Genomic DNA, 17,086 nt, shown 5'->3' with positions numbered 1-17,086 from the left:
CCATCACCCCAGCCCATTTCACATCCCCCTCCACTTATTTGCACAGAAATAAACACCCTTGAATCACCCAAAAATCTGGAATCAGTCTGTGCTTTCACAAATCTGTAATTGCAAAATCTCTGGATTATAGCAATGTCAATGTACTTGTTCACATACCAATGTTACACAGCTGTAGGCCAGGAGTAAACATAACAGAGGGCACACATTGGGAGCCAGATCTGTGAAATGGAAAGCCAAAGTGACAAGTCAGGCTCCATACACAGAGTGAAAAAGGCAGACTTATGCTGGGTCCTACAATAGTATGAGATGTGGGAAGCAGTTCCATCTTCTTACCTGTGTATCACTGGAAGTATTGCATGATGATGTTGTTTTGGTTGTCTACATCTTTTTCTTCTGCCTCCTCATCTTCACTGTCCACAGGCTCCACAGCTGCCACAAGAGCAGCATCAGGCCCATCCTCCTGCAGAAAAGGCACCTGCCATCGCAAAGCCAGGTTGTGCAACATACAGCAGGCCACGATGATCTGGCACACCTTCTTCAGTGAGTAGTACAGGGAGCCACCTGTCAGATGGAGGCACCGCAATCTGGCCTTCAGGAGGCCGAAGGTGCGCTCGATTATCCTCCTAGTTCGTCCATGTGCCTCATTGTAAAGTTCCTCTGCCCTTGTCCTGGGATTCCTCACTGGGGTCAGCAGCCATGACAGGTTGGAGTAACCAGAGTCACCTGCAAATATCGAGGGACAACTGTTAGACATCCTCCAAACATTAGGGAATCTCCCATACCCAGACAGCAAATGAAACTGTGTGGGGACTTTAGTCTCACCTATTAGCCACACACGCTGCCTCTGTAGTTGCCCCATCACATAAGGGATGCTGCTATTCCTCAAAATGTAAGCGTCATGCACTGAGCCAGGATACTTAGCATTCACATGGGAGATGTACTGGTCTGCCAAACACACCATCTGCACATTCATAGAATGGTAGCTATTCCGGTTTCTGTACACCTGTTCATTCCTGCCTTTGGGCAAATGCCACATGTGTACCATCAATGGCACCAATGATTTTGGGGATATGTCCCAGGGCATAGAAGTCACTTTTCAATGTGGGCAAATCCTCCACTTGAGGGAAAATGATGTAGCTGCGCATGTGTTTCAGCAGGGCAGACAACACTCTGGACAACACGTTAGAGAACATTGGCTGAGACATCCCTGATGCCATGGCTACTGTTGTTTGAAAAGACCCACTGGCCAGGATATGGAGTACAGACAGGACCTGCACTAGAGGGGGGATTCCTGTAGGATGGCGGATAGCTGAAATCAGGTCAGGCTCCAACTGGGCACACAGTTCCTGGATTGTTGCACGATCAAGTCTGTAAGTGATAATGATGTGTCTGTCTTCCATTGTCGCGGGTCCACCAGGGGTCTGTACACCAGACGATGCCGCCATCTCATCACCTGCCCCAGCGGACATGCCCTATGGAGGAGAACGGTGAGCAGAGGGTCATACAACACTTCGGTATCACAAGGCTGTTTTGCAAAAACGTTACATTTTCTCTAGGTGCCTTTGTCTGTCCGTATTCCTGGCCTAAATAGGTGTGACGCAGTTATTTGGCCTGCCATGTGGCACCCTGAAATGGCGGCTGCCTGACCTGTAAGGTGGGGCAATGGGAAATGAGGTAACTGCACTGGCGTTGTACACCGTCGCGGTAGGCGGTCGAAGACCGCGGCGCAATTCAGCATTGGTTAACATTGGGCCCTATGGGTCCTAAGAGCCAATGACGATGTACGCCGGTGGTGACGGTACGCACTGCTGCGGACGAGACCGCCATTTTCTATCTTTTCCCTCCCTTGATACCTGACCTTCAACAGGAGAGGACCTACACTGCAAGTGCTGCTGTGACCTGTGTCTGGAAGCGACAATGGCTCATGTGTCTGTGGAAAGGGCCCCTGCCTTCACTTCGTAGGAGTTGGAGAAACTAGTGGATGGGGTTCTCCACCAGTACACGCAACTGTACGGTCCTAAAGCCAAACAGGTGAGTACACTGTGAGCCTGGTGGATGGCACGTGAATGTATGGAGTGTCATGGATGGAAGGGGGGGGGGACAGGCCAGCATGTGAGGATAGTGTGTGTGTATGCATGTCTGGGCCAGGGTGGGAGGTTTTTAGGCAATGTGTGAGAAGAAATGTACGGGAGAGTAACATCCATTATAACTTCACTTTTGCTGTAGGTCAGCACCCACCAGAAGAAGGGTGTTTGGTGTGCCATCGCCAAGGGAGTGCGGACCCTGGGGGTCTACCATAGACAGAGCACCCACTGCAGGAAAAGATGGGAGGACCTGCGCCGCTGGAGTAAGAAGACGGCGGAGGCCCAGCTGGGGATGGCCACCCAACGTGGAAGGGGTGCCCGTCGCACCATGACCCCCCTGATGTACCGGATCCTGGCGGTGGCATATCCGGAGTTGGATGGGCACTTGAGGGCATCACAGCAGCCACAAGGGGGTGAGTACACTCTCATTAAGCTGACTCTGCGCGCTTGACGAGGTGTCTGGGTGGGGGTGGTGGGCTGTGGGTTCCCCTAGGCCAGGGCAGATGCGCAAAGGTAGATCCATTGATTTGCAACCTCATTCCCACTCCAACCTCAAAGGTGGTATTTGCCCTCTACACCTAGTCAGGCTCCCATGGGTTCCAGCTGTGCATGAAATGGGTCTACACAGAGTCACCCTTGGACATGTGCTTTTCCCCTGCACTGTTAGTGCATGGCTTAGTGTATAAGGCTGCTCCCTGTGTGTTGTGTCCGCCAACGGTAGTGGTGTTGCAAGCACTGACCATGTGTCTCTTCTGTCTCCCCCCCCTTTTTGTTTTGTCACCCTGTCCTTGCGTGCATTAGCATAATCTGGCGGAGGAGCAGTGGCACTGGAGCAGGAGGGAGCTGCATCCCACATGGCCCTGGTGGGTGAAGTAACGGCGTCTGAAGGCACCAGTAGGACGGAGGGCGAGGTGAGCTCCACGACGGGGACAGGAGCATACACCAGCGACTCCTCCTCTGATGGGAGATCCCTTGCGGTGTCGGGCACCTCTGTGCCCACCGCATCAACAGGTACAGCCGCCACCCCCCCTACCAGCACTGCCCTCCCAGCCACCCCTCAGCGTGTTTCCCGTGCCTGCTCACCCAGGAGGGTGGGCATCTCCTTCGCCCCAGGCACCTCAGCCCCTGCCCCAGTCAGCCCTGCTGCCCTCAGTGAGGAGGCTATTGACCTCCTGAGATCCCTCACTGTTGGGCAATCTACCATTTTGAATGCAATCCAGGGTTTTGAGAGGCATTTCCAGCAAACAAATGCATACCTGGAGGGCATTCATTCTGGCCAGGCGGCCCAACAGAGAGCATTTCAGGCTCTGGCCTCAGCAGTGATGGCAGCCATTGTTCCTGTGTCCAGCCTCCCCCTCCAACTTTCTCCACCCAGACCCAATCCCCTGTACCTCAGCCTATCCCAAGCACACCATCAGACCTGCATGCACACTCATCAACACACAAGAGTGGACATGGCAAACTTAAGCACGACACATCCCACAGGCACTCACACAAGCACCATCCCCATGCAGACACACTAACATCCACTGCCTCCACTGTGTCCCCCTTCTCCACGTCCTCCTCCTCCCTCCCTGTCTCATCTCCACTCACACCTGCATGCACTACATCCTCAGCCACTACCTCCATCACCAGCACGCCCATCACCAAACACCGCTCACGTGCACTCACCACCCCCACTACCATTCACACATCACCTGTGTCCTCTCCCAGTGTGTCTGTGAGCCCTCCTCCCAAAGTGCACAAACGCAGGCACACACCCACCCAACAGCCATCCACCTCACAACAGCCCCAGCTCCATGCGCCTTCACCCAAATTCAGCAAACATACACCTCCTACAACCACTACCTCTTCCTCCACTCCCAAACCGCCTCCATCTTCCCGTCCCAGTGTATCTAAGAAACCTTTCCTGGCTAACATTGACCTCTTCCCTATACCTCCCTCCCACCGTCCTTCCCCTAGGGCCAGGCTGTCCAGGTCCCAGCCCAGCACCTCAGCCACCAAAACCGCAAGCAAAGTGGTCCCAGCAACTCCGGTCTCATCGCGGGCGCCACCCATCAGGGCTGCCAGTGTGCCACCTAGCGAGGCCAAGGAGCAGGCCATTCCACCATCTGCCAAGGTGAAGAAAGTGCCCACACGCCGGAGTGAGAAGCCGCACCTACCAGCAAGCAAGGGCTCCTCCAAACCAAAAGGGGACAGTGGCAAGACACCAGCAGCGACATCAAAGGTGGGGAAGGGACACAAGCCGATGAGCAGGTCAGGACAGGGCACGGAGGCTCCGGCTGAGGGACCAGAGTCACCCCTTCTGTCAACCACAACACCAACCTGTATGGCGGTGGACACCGCCACCTGCAGCACCACCAGCACTTCCACCAGCACCGCCACCTGCACGTCTGCTGCCTCACCAACAGTCCCCAGCACCATCCCCAGTGGGCAGCCGTCCGAGGCTGCAGGAGACGTCCTGCTGTGTCCCTCAACAGGTGCAGACACTTGCACCACCGCCAGCACCTCCGACACAGACACTGCCGCAACCACCGCCACCAGCCCCGCGAGGTGCTGAGACAGTGCCACCACAGCTGACATGGCAATCATCCCCAGTGGGAAGCCGTCCGAGGCTGCAGGAGACGTCCTGGACCCTGACCAGCGTCCATTAGGCATGACTCACAGCACTGTTTGTACCTGCAGGTGGCAGGCGAAGTCACAGCAGGGTGGAGTGTGTCTCTGCCACCATGGCGTATCATGCTACCTGTTCCCAGGCAATCTCGTGGCACACACACCCAGGTGAGGGAATGGGACCTGCCACACTGCATGTGAAGCACTCTGGGCACAAAGACCCCTCTACAACCAGTGGAGAATGAAATCCACTACCTCAGTCCTTGGCAGGATGAAGCACTCTGGGCACCAAGCCCCCTCCAGAACTAGTGGAGATTAACATCCACTACCTCAGTCCTTGGCAGGATGAAGCACTCTGGGCACCAAGCCCCCCTCCAGAACCAGTAGAGATTCACATCCACTACCTCAGTCCTTGGCAGGATGAAGCACTCTGGGCACAAAGCCCCCTCCAGAACCATAGGAGAAAGGCATCCACTGCCCCAGTCCTTGGCAGGATGAAGCACTCTGGGCACCAAGCCCCCTCCATAACCAGTGGAGATTCAAATCCACTACCTCAGTCCTTGGCAGGATGAAGCACTCTGGGCACAAAGGACCCTCCAGAACCAGTGGAGAAAGGCATCCACTACCCCAATCCTTGGCAGGATGAAGCACTCTGGGCACAAAGCCCCCTCCTGAACCAGTGGAGAATGACATCCACTACCTCAGCCCTTGGCAGGATGAAGCACTCTGGGCACAAAGCCCCCTCCAGAACCAGTGGAGACTGTTATCCACTTGAGAGACTGTGGCTTTGCACTCCCCAGGATACGGCAGTGGGCAAACCACCCAATGGAGAGACTTGAGAGACTGTGTCTTTGCACTCCCCAGGATACAGCAGTGGGCAAACCACCCACTGGAGAGACTTGAGAGATTGTGGCTTTGCACTCCCCAGGACCAATCAGTGGGCATTGAGCCCCCTCGTGGAGCAGTGGCGTCGTCTGTTCATCCGGCTGAGGTGCCCCCCGTCCCCCTCCCCCTGAGGTGACTGTTTATTTTCCATCTGATGCCCCCGCACTGATCTCTCTGTTTCGAGTCAGGTATCTTGTGTGGGCTTCGCCCATGCATTTTGGTACACTGATACACGGACAATGATTGGATTAATATCCGGACTTGTGTAGTTGGTGTACATATTTGTACATACTGATTTTTTAAATGGCCCTATCTGATTTTTATTGCTTACACTTGTTACAATCATTTAATTTTGTCCTTGCGTCCTTCCAGGGGGTGAGGGGGTGTATATGTAATGTTGTTGCATATATTTGTGTGTATGGTGTGTGGGTGAGGGTGGGGTTGTTGCGTGTCACTCTCTTTTCACTCCCCCTCTACTCACCATGGTCGTCAACAGCGTCTTTCTTGCTCCTGATACAAGAGGAGGAAGAGCAGCATGGGTAGGACCTGTAGTTCGGGCTCCATGGCGTCCTGGTTCCTCGTTGGGTGTCGAGAGGTGAGTGGTTTCCCTTCCAAGTCCTGTTTCCGCCGTGCTTTTGATAGCATTGGTACTGCCCCGGAAAAGGTGGCGGATAGGCCTGTTGTAATACAGTGGGCGGAACCTTGTGTTCCGCCTGTCTGTTGGCAGTTACCACCGCAGTCTTTGTTTCTAACGCCGTGGCGGTCGGAGTGTTAAAGTGGCTGTCTATGTTCGCGGTTTCCGCCTTGGTCGTGATTCCATATTTTTTTCCGCCGGCCTGTTGGCAGTATTACCGCTGCTTTAACACCGACCGCCAGAGTTGTAACGAGGGCCTAAATGTCTATTTCCTTGCTACAGATCCAGGAGTTCATTATCTGTGGCTTGTGAGAAAGATCCTAAGCCAAAAATTCAAAGAAATTCAGATTTGAATTTTTCAAGGTCATATAACACTGGATTGCTTCGGGACACTAAGGGCATGGATCATCTGCTGGTTCTCCACTCCAGTTAGGCAATAACAATGCCACCTTGGACTGTTTTTAGTAAAGATTATGCGTCTGCACAAAAAATGTAGTGAAAACTGTGATTACAATATTTGCAACTTGTGAAGCTCTTCACTACAGCTACTGGGGAAAGAGGGTGTGGAATTATGGAGGGAATGGCATGAATTACCCGAGTAGAGATTTCAGATGTCTGAAACGTGAAAGTTTTTTCTCTTTGTGCACTTACTCAAGGTAAAAAAGCGGCACCAGCTGCCAATTCATAGATTTTCTGCAGTAAATGTTGCCTTTCTGGATGGGATCTTTTGATATCCTATTTAAGTATTTTATTTTCTTCTAATGTGCTGTCTGCTTCTTTCTGCATGTTCTAAAATAATGCAGCTAGAGCGCTTACATCAAACTCTTCAGTCATTCTGCTTGGGTGGAGGTTTTCTACAAAATGTCATGCAAGTAATCTGGTGCCAGAGGTTCCACAGGAGCAGAAGAAGATTCCCAGTACCCACCTGCGATCTACATGCTACTAGAGATACAACTCTAGCTATTATGCACCTGCAAGGGGGAAAGGGGTTAGGGATTCAGAGAGACTACCTCAACAATATAAGACACCACTCTTCTACCACCTTGCTTCAGCTTCATGCGACTGCCAGCTTCTTTACGTTGTCTTTAGGGTATCTTGTGAGGTGGTATCTATAGACTAAAAATATGGCAGTATTTTACACACTCTGAAACAACAACATTGAATCATGTCACTTATTAATTCTATGATATATGCTTTATGCTATATTCATAATATTGATTGTTCTATTATTAGTTCCACAAAAACGACTCCCTCTCACTCCTATTGAACTATATGCTTGTATTTCTCTGAGGGGATTTCTTCTCTCTAATGGACCTAAATAGTTTCCTAATATTTTTGCTGAAATATAAGTTTTCATGTCCAATGTTGCAAGTCCTTAAATTAACATCGCAAAGTGGTTTGTCTATCATTTATTTTCAAAAGTACCCCTTCAATGCAACAAATTTGTAACTTTCTTAGTAGTTCAAATAGCTTACTGTCCACCCTTCTTACAAGAATACTGAAAGTTCTCCTCAGAGTAAGAAGAAAACATATGTTCTGTGAGCTCACAAACAAAATTAGCAAGTGGGGAATACCCCTGGTGTACACACCTTATATAAGAAACTAGTAGTTCAGAAAATACTGAATAACTTTGAAGATGCGCTTCTGAGGAAGCTCACTAAAGAAACGCTGCTCTCCGGTCAAGATGACTGTTCAAGTGCACGGCATAGCAAGTTTACTGCGAGCTGCTGCCGCTTGAAGTAGAATGGCTACATCGCTGACCTCATCCGCCATCTTGAAGTCTGCAAAATGCAGATACACCAAGCATATTCAGGAGCAATCTGCAGAGCCTGTTTGTGAAAGGTTGAAACCTTTGTTTCTATCCTTTGGTACTAACAATGTTATTTCTGAGTATGCTGGAAACAGAGTTCCTAACACGCAGCGTCTCTATGTGGCTCACTGGCTTCAAGGGGGTAAGTTCTGGATCTCCCCACCGTTTTCCCCCCACCCCCACCACTGGGGTCGCAACCAGCCATATGGTTGACGGCAAGGGCCCGGTGCGAGCACAGCCACCGGATCCCCATGAGCCACAAACAGAGTGCGTCCCTGCTGAGCAGCGATGAGACCAACCTTTGCGCACCTGAGGGGTCACATTCAGCTGGGACCTCACAACATATGTTTCAGGACGTACAAAGGGCTGTCAGAAAGCTTCCTTCACCATCAGATATTGCAGGATCTTGCAGGCCACTCACAGAGCTCTCCTAAGGTGCGGCCGCCATGTTGAGCAGCTCGGCCACGCTCCCACAACTGAACTACTTCTTAAAATAAACCTGTCTAAACTCTTAAGAACTGTGTACTTCCACACATTTTTAGGAGGAATTTATGTCTTTTCAAACCTGTCTCAATAACACTGTCTGGGCCACTTTAGTGTGAGGAGGAAGTATTTTGCTGTTGTTAGGGGTCCGAGAGTGCAAAAGTAGCCAAGTGCAACCATGGGCTAAATCAAAACAATCCAGTTTCATCTGAACCAACTACAAAGGACTAAAGCATTTTTACAATGCATTGCCCCTGAGTTGGACTAGGTTAATGTGTGAGACAGACACTACTGAATTTTGGAGAGACAACAGTTCTCAATCAATCAATCAGTTGTATAGTGCGACTACTCACCCATGAGGGTCTCTAGGCGCTGAGGGGGCCTCATCCAAAGAGTCACGTTTTGAGGTTCTCCCTGAAGATGATGAGAAATGGGCTTTGTTCGAGGTGCAGGGGGAGGTTGTTCCAGCCCTTTGCTGCAAATGTAGGTGAAGGATCGGCCTCCAGTGGTGGCGAGGGATGGTGGCCAGGGTCATATGGGTGGAGCAGAGGTATCTGGTGGGGGTTTGGAAGGAGATGCAGTGGTTCAGGTAGGCTGGTCCTGCGTTGTGTATGGCTCTGTACGTGTGGGTGAGAAGCTGGAAGGTGATTCGCTTCTCAACCGGTAGCCAGTGGAGGGTCCTCAGGTGTTGGGAGATGTGTTCTCGGCGAGGGAGGTCCAGAATGAGTTTGGTGGCAACGTTCTGAATGAGTTGTAGTTTTTTAATATTTCTATTTGAGGTTCCGGTGTAGAGGGCGTTGCCGTAGTCAAGCTTGCTAGTGACTAAGGCGTGGGTGACTGTCCTGCAACAGTCTGCTGGGAATCATCTGAAGACCTTCCGTAATTTGCGGAGTGTGTGCCAGCAGGAGGAGGCAACTGAGTTTACCTAGCGGGTCATGGCTAGGGAGGAGTCGAGGATGATGCCTTGGTTGCAGGCATGCTCAGTTGGTGCAGGTGGGGTGCCGAGGGATGTGGGCCACCAGGAGTCGTCCCAAGCTGAGGCAGCGTTTCCAAAGATGATGAGCTAATTCTTGTCGGAGTTGAGCTTGAGGCACCTTTCTCTCATCTAGGTGGAGACAGCTTCCATTCCTGAGTGGAAGTTACTTTTGGCCGTGTCCGGGTCTTCGGTGAGGGAAATGATGAGTTGTGTGTCATCGCCATATGACACAATGTTCATACCATGGCTTCCGACGATGGCAGCAAGAGGGGCCATGTACACGTTAAACCGTGTGGGAGTCAGTGAGGATCCTTGGGGGACTCTGCTGTTGACTCCTGTGGGTCTGGAAGTGTAGGGCGGGAGTCTGACCCTCTGCTTCCTCCAGGGATCCATTCCAGGGCTCTTCTGCAGATTCCTATGTCGTGGAGTCTGGTGCGCAGAGTGCTGTGTGAGACCGTGTCGAAAGCTGCTGAGAGGTCAAGGAGTATGAGCGCAGCGGTATGGCCGTGGTCTAGGAGTAATCAGATGTCATTGGTAGCTGCCAGGAGGACTGTCTTCGTGCTGTGGTTGCTGCGGAAGCAGGACAGGGAGCTGTCTAGTGAGTTGTTGGCCTAGATGAAATTCCGTAGTAGTACGTTGATTACTTTTTCCAGTACTTTGGTGGGTTGGGGTAGCAGCGAGATTGGCCAGAAATTCTTTAGTTCTGATGGGTCGGCCAAGGGTTTCTTTAGGAGAGGGCGTATTTTGGTGTGTTTCCAGTCCTCTGGGAAGGTGCCAGTGTTGATGGAGCAGCTGATTGTGTTCCGGAGCACGGGGGCGATAGATGCGCTGGCTCTGGTGTATATGTGGTATGGGCAGGGGTCGGTGGGGGCTTCGGAGTGGGTGCTGTTCATAATGCTGACTGTTTCCTCTGTGTGGACCAACTGTGGATGGTCTGGGTGGGCTCTGGGGAGGTGGGTCGGTCACAGGTGCAGGTGCCAGGATTTTTCAGGAGGAAGCTGTCGTAGATGTCCTGGATCTTGTGGTGAAAAAAGGTGGCAAGTTTGTCGCAGAGGTCCTGTGACCGGGGGATGCTGGTGGGCTCGGACGGGGGATCTGTGAACTCGTTGGTGACTGAGAAGAGTTCCTTAGAGTTGTGTGTGAAGGAGTTGATGCGCTCCCAGAGAGGGTTCTTGATTTTTCGTCGGTGGTTGGCCATTGCGCCTCTCAATGAGGCGAGGTCTTCAATGGTTTGGCTGTTCCTCCTTTTTTTCTCTAAACGTCTGCAGGTACGCTTTGATTCTTGGAGTTCGTTGGTGACCCAGCTGGCTTTCTTAGGCACGCGTTTGGCCGATGTCAGCCAGAGGGGTGCTAGAGTGTCTGCGCATTTGTTGATCCATGAGTTGAGATTGTGCGCTGCTGTTTTGGCGTCATCGTAGGGAGGAGGGAGGGATTCGGTGAGTGATGAGGTGAGTTGCTCACTGGTGATTTAGTTCAATTTCTTGTGGGGCGGTACGAGGGGTGCGGGTGCGGTTGCTGGGTGTGGTGATTGTGAAGTGTATGAAGCGGTGGTCGGTCCAGTCTGGGGTGGAGATGGTCTTGATGGTGTTTCAGTTGCTTGAGATGGGGTTCAGTGTATGTCCTGCAATATGTGTGGGTGCGGAGACCAGCTGTCTGAGGCTGAGGGTGGAGAGGTTGTCGAGTAGAGCGGTGGTGTGTGGATCGGCACGGTCCTCAAGGTGGAAATTCAGGACGCGGAGGAGGAGGAAGTCGTCTGATGCCAGGGCCTGGGGGTAGCGATGTCTACAACGTCATTTATGAAAGCTAGGCAGGGGGCCGGGTGGCCTGTACACCAGGGTGCCTCAGATGGAGGAGTTGTGATTGGAGTGGACCAGGAAGTGAAGGTGTTCCATGGTTGTGCATTGTTCTCCTGGGATGCCATAACACGTAGTGAGGACTTGTGTACGATGGCAGGCCTCTGCCCGAGCAGGAGGGCCGGTCCCCCCTTAAGATGCTTTTCTCCACCATTAAGAAGGGGTGGGGGGGGCGGTCAGCTGGGAGGAAGGAGGGCGGGAAAGGTGCTTTGTGGGGGGAGCAGAGGAAAGGAGGGGAGAAAGGAAAAACTAGTGAAAAAAGGCAGAGAAAGCAAGAGTGAAAGAGCGACAGAGAGAAATACTTACTTGTGATGGCCACTAGACCACCAGGGATGTGGCGCAGAGACGAACCTGCGGATGGAGGAGGGCCTCGAACTGACAGTCAGGAGACTCTGAGTTTGTCCCAGGCAAATGCAAAAGGCAGAGGCAGCAGCAGCCAGAGGAGCTGGGGAGGGCAGCAGACGCTGACCAGGAAGTCAGTGCAGTTGCCCTCTCACAGGGCTGCGGCTGCCATTAAGAAGGAGAGGGGGTGGGTCAGCGGTCAGCTGGGAGGCAGGAAGGTGCTTTGCGCAGGAGGAGGAGGCAGGAGAAAGGAGGGGAGAAAGGAAAATAAAAGGAAAAACAAGTGAAAAAAGGCAGAAAAAGCAAGAGTGAAAGAGCAACAGACAGAAATACTTACTTGTGATGGCCACTACAACACAAGGGATGAGGCGCAGGGACGAGTCTGTGGGTGGAGTAGGGCCTCGAACTGAGAGTCAGGAGACTCTCAGTTCGTTCAAGACAAAATGCAGAGGTAGCAGCAGCATGAGCCAGAGGAGCAGGGGAGGGCAGCAGATGCTGACCAGGAGGTCAGTGCAGTTACCCTCTCACAGCGTTGGGGCCGCCATTAAGAAGGGGAGTGGGGGCGGGGGGAGCAGTTAGCTGGGAGGCAGGAGGGCGGGAAAGCTGCTTTGTGGGGGGAGGTGGCAGAGAAAAGGAGGGGAGAAAGGAAAATAAAAGGAAAAACAAGTGAAAAATGGCAGAACAAGCAAGAGTGAAAGAGCGACAGAGAGAAATACTTACTTGTGATGGCCACTAGATCACCAGGGATGAGGCGCAGGGATGAGCCTGCGGGTGGAGGTCCCAGCCAAAGGCATAAGCAGCAGCAGCCAGAGGAGCAGGGGAGGGCAGCAGACGCTGACCAGGGGGTCCAGTAACAGAGAATAGCAGTGTGAAACGGGGGAGACAAAACCACCCAGAATCAGGCAGCTGTAAGCATTTCTTTAGGGACTAATCTATCAGACTTTATGAGCATTCAGAATTGCTTTTGAAAATGTTAAGGTTTTGTCTGGAAATAACTTTTTCCTATTTGAGGATCAATGGTACAGACAAACGACTGGGACCGCGATGGGAAGTTGCTTTGCCCCAAGTTATGCCTGCCTCTTTATGGGGTGGTGGGAAACACAACATGTGATGGTGGATGATAACGAAAAGTGGTCTAATCACATTATCTTTTGGACAAGGTATATTGACGATATTTTTGCAATCTGGGATGGCCGTGAGGCAGTGTTACATGACTTTCTGAACTGGTTACCGTTGAATGACCTCAATTTGAAATTCACATATAAAACACATAGACAGATTATGGAACTTCTATATGTTGAGGTCAGAGTTGAAGCAGATACCCTCCAGACTAAATTATTTAGAAAGAGCACGGCGGGGAATAGCATCTTACATGCTCATAACCATCACCCGCCGAATTTGAAATGGAGCATAACCTATGGGGAATTACTTAGAGCGAAAAGGAATTGTAGCACATCCCAAAGTTTTCAAAAGGAACAAGAAAATGTGATCCAGAGGTTTAGATCCAGGGGGTACCTGAATAAAGTCATTAAGAATGCATGTCAAAAGGTAGCAGAAGTGCAGACAGATGGTATGTTAATTTAAAAAAATAAGGAAGTCAATACTAATACTTTGAGATTTATAACTACCTTTAATGCATATTTGTCTGAAGTGAGGAGAATTATGATCAAATATTGGCATCTGATAAAGGCGGATAAGGTGATTGGCCAGGTAGTTAGTTAGTTAGTTAGCCCTCAGCCTAGAATAACTTACAGAAAATTCAAAAGGAGGGAGATTTTCTTGGATAAACAAGTAGGCTTCTACAAATGTGCGAAATGTAAGGCCTGTAGACATAGTGTGAATCGTAAAGAGTTTGTATTACCAACAGGGAAGAAAGAGAGAATTAAACAATTTCTCAGTAGCAATTCAGATTTTGCTATCTATGTTATTTCTTGCCCATGTGGGCTACAATATGTGGGTAGCACCATCTTTCCGATGAAGAAATGGATTTTGGAACACTGGCGGGCCATCAAGAATATTGATACGACCTATCCTGTGGCTCGTCATTGTAACTTGGTGCATGCAGGCATGACTGATAAAATGTCATTTTTTGGAATAGACAGGGTGCCAATAACCCCGAGGGGGAGCGACAGAGAGAGGAAACTTAGAACGTTGGAATCTGTGCATATTGGTTAACTTATATTGCATTGTTTGAATTGATAATTGGTAATTGTTGACACAGCCGTCAGGGATGGACTTGCGCTGTAATTGTGGCCATCCCACCAGAAAAGGGACCTTGTTATGATGTTAGTTTTATAAATTGGAAATGCATTATTATTTTATAACCATTATTGGAGGGACAATTGAATTATGTTAATTTTTGATTTGTTGATCTGTATGAATTTTGATATTCTGTTGTTTTTCTTCAGGTAAATATAATTCAAATAATTAGCAAAATGATATCTGTTGCTACTGTCCCATATATATTTAAAGATTTATTAACATTTAATTGTGGCCTGATATAGGATTCATTTAGGATTTTTTCAATGTCCCTGATAAGTAAGGGTATATATGTTTAGTGGAGGAGGGTCCTCTGTAATGATTTTGGCTGATGAAGAAGACCGCAATGGTTGAAACGCATTGCCATGTTTTTGCAAGTCAAATTTGAAAAGGATTTTTTGGTTTAAATAAACACCGCAGTTGTTTGGAGTGCTGGTATTTTGATTTTGCTTCTTCAAATATTTATATGGGTCCTGCGCCCATAATGGTGCACCAGCTTCGTGAGGCGAGCACAGGAAGAACAGCAGGAGTTGTTTGTGTGTATATATATATATATATATATCTATATCTATATATATATATATATATGTATGTGTGTGTGTGTGTATAAATAAAAATAATAAAAATAAAAATCTATAAATAAGTAAATTAAAGTAAAAATATATTAATAATAATGATTAAATTAAAGGAAAATAAAATGAGTAAAAAAAGAATATATATATATATATATATATGCCACAAAGAAAAGGATAATACTCGCACACTCAGGATTCAAGGAAAAGCAAACTGCTGTTTAATCCAAACACAACGCGTTTCGGCTGACACAGCAGCCTTGGTCACGTGCATTTGGATTTATATATATATATATATATTCTCTTGTAAGCATTACTGTGTCTACCCATCACCATATGTCATGTCTCTATCAATCTATCCTCCATCCCCACTGACTCATCCCAAACCCATTCTACTACTTTCATCTCCAAAATAACCATCCTCTTCCACATCTAGCCCACCCAAACATCACTTTACTACCCTGATCTCCCAAACAACCCTAATAAATTCTCCCTTATTTATCTCACCTTGACTCATCCAAAACCCCTCCTGCTACTATGATCTCCCTAACCCTTTCCACAGACTCTTCCCACCTCCACCTCTCCTTTACTCATCCCAAGCCTCATCCTAATACTATAAACTCCCAATTAACACTTCTGGATTCTTCCCTCCTCGATCCCTCCATTACTCTAGTCAATCCATCTAATAAACTCACATATCCTCTGCTCAAATTAACTCATAAAACTACTAAAATGGAACTCATATTCCCCTATACTAATCCACCACTAATTCCTTTTGGGTTCCAGAGTAGCATCCTACTCGCAAAAAAGCGATTCAATGCCTAATCACGGGTAGTAAGCGCTATATAAATATTATTAAAATTACAATTTGTTTTTTGCCTTGAGAGGCCAGAGGGACAACTCAGCTTTTTACAGTCAGTGTGATCCAGTGTTTAAATCTGGAGGGGCACACAAAAAGGTGATGGGTGGAATGCCTGTATTATTCTCAGCCAATGGTTCATAACTCTGATCGCATCGCAATCCATTGTTTTTTGCCCACCATGCAACTTTAGACATGAACCAACCATATGCAAATCAGCATTTTTCCTGCTCCAACAGGAACAATACAACCTGAATTGCCAGGCCACTTCTTCTTTGAACCAGAACACAAGTAACCCCAGAGAGGTTTCAGACTATTTGGGCCACATCAGCAGGGTAAAACTTGGTTTAAGTGGCATGGCACAGTGAGCACAGAGAAAACTGGTCTGTGGTTATTTATATTCTCCTTCAGAGATCGGGCCTGGCAGTTCAGGCTGGACTGTTCCAGTGGATCAGAACCAAGACTGATTTGCATAAGGATGATTCCTGTGTGAGATGAAATGATGGGCAAAAGAAAACTCGGCCGGAGTAATTACTGGTGGCTGCGATTAGTTCTAGTATTCCACTCATTTATTTTTCCTTTCTTTAATGTGGAGCAGCAACCTGTCTCAATACTGGAGCAGGCTGAGGCCAGACAAAAAATCTGAATCAGGTGGCTGCAGACTGATTTGCTTATGGGTGGGTTCAGCCTGGAATGACATGGGTAACAAAAAACAATGAATTTAGGCCCAGATCTCTCTACTGGAGGTGACTGTTTGACATTCTTCAGCATTCCGTCCCTCACTTGTTCTTTTTTCATTTGTCGCCGTAAGTGGGAGGGGTATGCCCAGACGTGGGTCCATTGCTCCCCATGCCACTGGAGTCAAGCTAGCCTGGCTGATGAAGGGTGATACCCTGAAACTGGTCCTAGGATGCTTGTTTCCAGTCCGTCCAGGGAGGACCTGGCTTGGCTGTTTGGGTTGGACTGTTCCCATATGGAGGAGGGTCAAGACTGATTTGCATATGGCTGGGTCCAAACTGGAATGGCCTGGGTAGCAAAAAAACTATGGATTTATGCTCAGATCTCTTTACTGGGGGTGAATGTTTGACTTTGTTCAGCATTCCGTCTATCACTTGTTCTTTTTGCATTTATTGCCCTAAGTGGGAGGGGTATGCCCAGACGTGGGTCCCTTGCTCCTCAAGAAACTGGAGTCAAGTTAGCCAGGCTGATGAAGGGTGAAACCCTGAAACCGGTCCCAGGTTGCTTGTTTCCAGACCATGTAAGGTCTGGCTTGGCAGTTCGGGCTGGACTTTTCCCATAGGGAGCAGGGTCAAGACTGATTTGCATATGGCTAGGTCCAAACTGGAATGGCATGAGTAGCAAAAAAAACAATGGATTTAGGCCAAGATCTCTGTACTGAGGATGAATGTTTGACATTGTTCAGTATTCTGTCCATCACTTGTTCTTATTGTATTTGTTGCCCCCGGTGAGCTACAGCAGCTCTCTGTAGAGCAAAGCTAGGGAGACCTAGGGTATTGGGTATGCAGCGTGACTGGAAAGACATCACTGCTCTCATTAGGCATTATGCTGCAGTGTGAGATGCGAAGGGGCAGCAGCTCTCAATATCAACAACCTGAAATGTGCGGCCAAGTCAGCTAGCAATATCCTGTAACTACAGTGCAAAGCCAGTGAGGTACTGTTACAAATTGGGTTTCTGGTTGGCTAGAGTATGTACTG

The sequence above is a fragment of the Pleurodeles waltl genome, chromosome 12, assembly GCF_031143425.1.
Source record: "Pleurodeles waltl isolate 20211129_DDA chromosome 12, aPleWal1.hap1.20221129, whole genome shotgun sequence".
NCBI lineage: Eukaryota > Metazoa > Chordata > Amphibia > Caudata > Salamandridae > Pleurodeles > Pleurodeles waltl.
This window is presented reverse-complemented; position numbering follows the sequence as displayed.